General features: G+C 39.7%; 1 protein-coding gene across 1 annotated transcript in view; it reads left to right on the top strand.

Annotated features, from left to right (window-relative positions):
* Positions 1 to 4,538: 4,538 nt before the first annotated feature.
* Positions 4,539 to 7,557, top strand: part of LOC108632236 (uncharacterized) — a 19,533-nt gene continuing 16,514 nt past the window's right edge. Inside the window, exon 1 of the mRNA XM_018036665.2 lies at positions 4,539 to 4,798. The gene's annotated coding sequence lies outside the window, so the exon portion shown is untranslated. The remainder of the gene's footprint in view (positions 4,799 to 7,557) is intronic.

Below are 7,557 nucleotides of genomic sequence, written 5' to 3'. Positions count from 1 at the left end.
CAATGATAAAAACTAGCTGGAACTGAATAATGTAATAATATTTATAGATATATTTTTCATTGTTTTTATTTAAGGGCTCATACATTCTTAGCCCAAAATAATGTAATATTTAAATGGCCAAACTGAGACATCAGATTTAAATTCCCTAGTCATATAATTGAGAATGTAGTAATACTTAAAAAGGGTCATATAAAAACGTGTGTTTTTTTTTTTTAATTAGCCTCTAAATACATCTGGAGAAGAACATCGGTAAAAAAATCGTGTAACGACCCTCGAACATCATTTGATTCGAATGAGTTAAATATCGTACCCTGCCTATATTATCTATGAATAATGATTATTACATACTAATAGTGACGTTCACAGGTTTGTATTTGAAATTCGAAACTTCTCGACATGCACACTAGCCGAAGTAGCCGATGGGTAAGGAAGTAAAACGTCACCCTGACTGGTCTAATTAAGCATCGTACAGGTACTTACGCGTCCCGTCGCTCCGCTCTTATTTGTCATAAAGACTAATTCTAATGTTGCAGCGCCCCGTATCCTACTATTATTGCAGAGACTACGCGCGACGCAAACGGCTATTTATCGATACAATCTTCAACATTTTCCCTCGACCCTTTTAGCTGGTCTCAGGCAAAAATAGATGCCCGTATTTTCGCCCTAAACGTTTCCGCGCTTTCGTACCACGTTCTTTATCCTTTCAGTCTCACGATCGGTCTTTAAGCGAGGAACGTGTGATAAGGCTTGTGCAGTTGCACCTGGTTTTATCATAGACTTCGGATTTTATACTCGGTTCAAATGAAATGACAAGATTATTGATATGATCATTATTGCACTTTTTACTTGGCAATTCTTTGGGGACTGCAAAATATTCGAGATGTTGCAGTCTTATTCTTAATTTTATTATTTTCTCTTCTTAAAAATTTGTTGATCCCTATTGACGGAATCTAAATTTTTAGTTTTTTAGAATCTCATAATTCCAATATCGTAGAAATACTTAAAATAAAAAAATAAGTAAATAAATGAATAAATAAATAAATAGATGAATGAATAAGTAAGTAAATAATTTGATTAGCCAAAGTAAGAGATAGCGGTTGAAATAGAACGCTTTAGGCCACATGTTTGTGAGAAATCCGGCGTGCTCAAATAATAATTAATCCGGACCTATGGAGACATCCTGATTACGCGCGAGGATGAAAGCGCGAGGGAGAAAAACGAATGATATAACCGTTACGTAATACACGCTGCAATTAATTAGCTTTCAGAGCATCGGGATAATAACTCGGCTAGCTGACTGTGTAATTTCATATAGTGATTCAACGACACTCGATATGATCATCTCGGTTATTAAAGTGATTTGTTACAGGCCGAAGGTGAATGATGGTAGCAATGTTCGTTGTTTGTAATTAGCCAACTTGCGAAATCAATTACACCATTTCATTCTCAGATTATTACATACATGTGTACCTAGACATATTTTTAACAGGTACCATCATGTTTATATTTGAATAAACAGATTTTTATGAATATGTATCACCTGCTGTATACAATATTCTATCTAATGAGAAGTAAAGGATAATTTATTACATATTCTATGTATACTGATATGACAGCATAAGAGATGATAAAGAATATGATTGATGGTGAATTAAAAAAGTTAATTCGTGGAAGATCATATTTATGTATAACTAATAGATCAATTTTTATGAAAATGAAGTGAAATTATTCGCCACCTTCTATATACAGTATTCTATTTGATGAAGAATGAAGGATATTTTATCATATAATGACATGTGTATAAATATAAGGCATCATAAAAGATAATAAATAATGTAATTAATTTGAATTAAAAAACTAATTTGAGAATCATATTTATGTATAACTAAATTAATTTTCATGAAACTGTACCATCTTTTATATAAAATATTTTATCTAATATAAATCGAAGGAAATTTTATCATACATTCCATGTATACTGATGTGACAGCATAAGAGTCGACAAAGAACGAGATTGAGGTGAATTAAAAAATTGAACCGCGGAAGATCACGGATATGGAACGGAATGTTGCAGTATTGCCATTTGTCGATGGACGTTCCGCAAGGTGCATTCCGTTCTAAACGTTCAGAAAAGTAAGCGATGAACTATTGCCTGAAGAAAAATCAGTGGTCATTGGCTTTTCCTGAAACCGACCCCAGACCAGACCATCCATATCAGGTTCTAAATCAAGAATAAGAATAAAACAGCCCGACCGGAAATTAGGAGAGAAGATGAACAATGAATAATTGCTGATATCCAATTCTGTTTCAAGCGATAAACAGAAAGATCAGTGGTTATCGGGTTTAAACATACGCGCGCCGGAATTATTCTCATCACGTCCGAAATCAAAATAAGAATGAGAAACTCAACCAGAAATCAGGAGAAAAGAAGGGAAACTGAACGTTCTTACAGAAACGTGGCACAAGAATCTATAAAGTTTCCCCTCGTTGAACGATAGATAATGGAGGGTAGCGAAGAAATCGTTGCGAGGAGACGCGACGGGACCGATTTAGAACCGATTCATCATCATCATCATTATCACCGCGCGTCGTAGATCAATTGCACGATGCGCCTATGGTTCGTCACCCTCGCGCAAGTGTAACGAACCGTGGCATTACGCGTTTTACTCAGATTCCACAGAGATATTGAAATCTGGAATAACATCCCCCCTGCGCTTTCTTCGGCGCTCACCGTGAAACTAGACCGAAAATAAAAATACTTCGTACGAAATTGCCCCCGGCACGTAGAAAATTGTAAAAGGTTATTCTAACGAGTTTAATTAACTAATAACGATCGATATTCACGAGACGAGTAGCCGGTGCCGCGTAGAAAGCGTTACGACGTGGCTGAACGACGTTCCGTTTCACCGAAGCTCGCCTGTTCCTGAAAATACCTATTTCACGCGAGTAGAGACAGTAAGTATCCAATCTGATACGACACGTATGTATATAGGGTGTCGAAAAAGTGCTAGAGTCGAAAAGGGGTGATTCTGGTGGTGTTTTTGAACAACAATTTCCTTTGCCAAATTGCGAAGTGAGGCATGGTTTTTAAATTATTAACGAAAGACACTGACCGATAAGAGCACGCGTAGGGCTCGCGCTCAGCCACGGGTAGATTAGCTCGGATTGTGACGCTCGGTCTAGCAGTCTAGCCTCAGCGCGGGCCTTATACGTACTCTTATTGGTCAGTGTTTCTCGTTAATAATTGAAACACCATGCCTCACTTTGCACTTTGCCAAAGGAAATTGTTGTTCAGAATCACCTCTCTTCGTGTGTAACATTTTTTCTGGGACACCCTGTATACATGCACGGTACGCAGGTTGAAATCGAACTGCGCGGCGCTTAACCACGCCGGATTATCTGCGGATCTACGGAGAAAGTTATCGCGTTCGCCGCGAATAATTCACAGATCACGCGCGACCGGTCGTTAGACGGTGAAAAATCGAACGCAGCCGTGTCTGATCGTTGAGAAAAATGAGAAGTGACCGACGAGAGCATCGCGCGGGAACTGATCGAAAACGAGGATGAAGTAATCGAACTATACAGTGACTTACTGATGAAAGAATCTACGCGAATGATTGACGGGGCAAATGGGATCCGGCTGCCGATGGACGCCGTTTAACGATTTACATGTTAAACTGCAGGAAGCGTCGGCCCGTCGTCGTATCCGACGAGTAATCGTAACGATCGAACATTAGCGGAATCGGATGGTTCACGCAGCGCAGACCCAACGGTCCGAGCATCGTCGGCCGCATGAACAGTTAACGTTCGCGAGATGAATCCCTGTGAGGAAGAATTCCTCTCTCCGCTCCGATCGACGAAAAAAGCTCCTCTCTTCTATCGCCTCCACCGGCGATCACGTTCGCGGAAAAAATGGCTGGTTTAATCCCGAACGAATCCATTCATTGTGGATCAGTCACCCGGAGACTCCGTGTCCCATCGTAAAAACCGATCGATAGTGCGTGCCGGAGGTAACAGGTACTCTTTAGCCACGCTATAGCAAGCAGCGAGTTTAGTCGCCGACGGATCTTCTTGCATGCTCGAGCAGAGTCTGCCGAGGGTCAGTGGAACAAAAACCGAGAGCAAGCCACGGATAATGAAACTTTAATTGATAAAATAGATTGCACTGATAAATCGACGATAAAAAGATTCGTTCAGTCTCGAAGGATACAATTTTTATCCATTTCTGTGATGAAGGTTCGAACGGGTAATCGTAAATGCGAAGCGGCGAGGGATGGTGGTTGTTCGCGCGCGGCGAAAACCGAGGGGAGAGTGAATCTTGGAAATGAGCGTCGCGAACGAAAGTGTGTCGCCGCCGGTTCTGGCACGTATTTCCTTTTCTATGTCCCAGAGGGGGGCATAGAGTTCGGAACGCCGAAGTACCCGAGGAGAGGACTCCTCCGCGAGGCGCGTAGCCCCGCAGGTGGGGGCAGCGACATAAGTACGAGACGGCGTTAAGAAAAGGCTTCATTCTGATAGCAGATCGCGATTCACGGAAGTCGGTGAACTCGTAAATCGCGGTCGAGTGGCCAAACCGGCGGACGAGCGTGAAAATACCGAGAGAGGAGGGAAACGTAACGCGTCGAAGCCGCCGCTGTCGACCGCGATCGAAATTCGAAATTCGGATGCGCGAGACCGAGGGGGGCCGTGGTAACCGCGTTGGTGATCGTTCACGGGTGCACCGGGTGCAGTTGCAAGCAGGAGACGTCCAGGACGATTGAGCGACGTGGATCTTCAGGCTCGGCGAGAGACGAACGAGGTGGGTAGTGTACAAACTTTACACGGCAATCACTCGACGCGATACGGGCGCGAATACGTGGAAAAGCTGGGTGTTTACCTGAGCCGAGGGACTTCTTTGTCGGGAGAAACACGGCTAAATTTTTCTAACTAAACGTCTTCGAATATTAAAAAGAGTCTGTGACTTCGTACAGCGACTGCTAAAAAAGAAATCGCTGCTTCATGGATTCTTAAATCAAGAGAAAGATCTTGCAACTATGCACTCGGCTATTTCGGAGTGAACGATAAAAAAAAGTGGAAGGGACAACTATGAGGAATAAGACAATAAGTATTCAAGACGCGCCGCGGTTTAATCGGAGTTGGAAGATCGTTGAATGGCGCGGTTTTACCACGATCGTTATCGGTTCCGTTAAAATTTCCGTGGTTATCAGAAGTTAACGCGGAGCATTCGCACAACTCATTCGCATACCGTCACTGCTCGGGTGGATATACACGTTCGGAGGGTCTAGGGAAACGGTAATTCCGAGGGACGTGAACGCGTGGTGAGGCGCGGCGCCGCGGCGACTTCCTTGTTGCCACAATGTTACGCAGTTACCGCGGTCGAGTAGACGCGACGAGGTTCGGAGTAGGAAAATGATGAAGGGTGCCTAGCGTATGCACCCGACGCTCTTCGTACAGGAGATCGTTGGCTCCGTCGATTTGCAAAAAACTACAGAACAGAGTGTCGCCGTTAAGCACCCGGCTGGCGCGATTAGCATAATCGGACTTGGATAATCAAACGCGAGCATCGCAGCTCAAGTACGTCGATTATGGTTATATAGGCTTTATATAGACAGGTGACAAAGAATGATTATATGTATTTGAGACATGCAAGAAAAAATATTTTATAAACGTGAAGTAAATGTTCCAATTTTTGTTCACAATTTCTACATTGGTATATTTTTTATAATTTAATGTTATTTTAGAATTGTATAATGATTGTATGAATTAGATTAAATAAGCCAGTGAGTAAATGCAGAGTGCATCCTGACCAGAGTTATACGTCGTATTACCGAGGTCAAATAGATGAAAAAAGTTCAGTAAACTTATGTCAAAAAATGCTTTATTGAAGAGATATATGTTTCTAAAGATATTTGTGATTCAGTATGACAGCTATAAGAAATGTCCGATTTTTCATTTTGTAAGAATGCAAGTTTCTATTATATATCTGCATTGAACATAATAGTAAGTGAATTTTGAATACATTCCCAGGGTTCGACTTCTGGTATCATCGTATTTTTATAAATGATCTCTTTTACTTGACCTCATAAATAAAAGTCTAGAGGCGTTAAGTCAGTTGACCTAAGAGGCCAACTCCGTCGTGACCGTTCAGGGAATATTCTATCAAGAAAATCACGTAGATTCCGTTCAAAATGTGGCAAGACACGTAATTTGCCTGTAAATCTATGAATTTGTATATCTTCCCAATGAAGTATATAAGTTTATACATATATTTGCATTTATTTGACCTCGGTAATATAAGTTTGATTACGATTTTTTTGAACACCTTGTATATTATCTTAGAATTATAGAGAAAAAGGGGAGTGAATCGAATTTTATATATCATGTTAAAATGATAGAAAAATGAGTCAGTCATCAGTGAGTGGAAATTGGAAAATAAAGAAAAATTGGAAAATCCACCTTGTCATAATTTTAGGGTGAGAACAAAACGTTTTTTCCTTAGAATCTCGTCCCGGAAACCTAAATATGTTCCCCCTTAGATTACATCTTGCACTGGTTGTGGGTCGTGGAATTTCGTGAACGATGTTAACGACGAGATAAGGCCGGAATAACAGTTTTAAAATCGTGCACGATCCGGTAATGCAAGCCACTTCTCGACTACGTCCACGTTTCACACGGTTATCTTATTTTATATAGTATAATGTATATTAATGTGTTGATGCAATAATACTGTGAACCACTTACCATTCTTTGCATAAAAACTAAAACATTCATCGATAAGAGAATTAATCGAATTTTGATCAAATTTGGTAGGCTAGGTAAAATCAAATTTTTAAAGATAAGGAAAAGTTGATTAAAGATTTCATTCCTGTATATTTAATATTGCGGTTCATCGTCCAACGGCAAATACAGAATGGAAAGATAGAAAAATCAATCTAATCAAAGATACAAAAATATTAGGATAATAGGAACTCATCAGGAGAATCTGAATAAAGAAGGAAGGGTAGATAGTCGATATAATTAATGGTACAAGTTAGATGTGGGACTACAGAAAGGTAGAACAGATATTAGGAAAAGTAGAATTAACAGAGCTATGACTTGTGTGATAATATATTTGGTATGTTGGAACATTTAGTCAGGGACTGTTGGGATACGAAAAGAACAATTAGATTAAGAGTAAGTAAGTAGTAAATGGAACGATTGACGAGAAATAGAAAAACAGCTTAAGAACTTGTAGGTACAAATTGTAATGTGTAGTGTGAGAGATAAGAGTATAATTACATATTGTAGATATCGTACGTAGTCTATATAGGATTTAGAGCTAAGTACATAGTAATTAAGCAAAATAGAAATGAGAGAGATTATGTGATAGAGGATCGAGAATGTGCGAAAGAAAAAGATAGGTACAGTGAAAATAGTAAATGTAAACCAAGTCATTTCTTGGCTGCAAGGTTAAAATAAAAAATTATTATTAAATTATTATTATTACGTCTTATAAGAAATACGATTTTCATTTCCATACATATACTAAGACATTTGACACTCAGATGTTTTACTAGA

Source organism: Ceratina calcarata, unplaced genomic scaffold (genome assembly GCF_001652005.2).
Source record: "Ceratina calcarata isolate Rehan_Ccalc_2016 unplaced genomic scaffold, ASM165200v1 scaffold153, whole genome shotgun sequence".
NCBI classification, from domain to species: Eukaryota; Metazoa; Arthropoda; class Insecta; order Hymenoptera; family Apidae; genus Ceratina; species Ceratina calcarata.
Note: the sequence above shows the minus strand (reverse complement) of the source record. Positions and strands in the feature narration are given on the sequence as shown.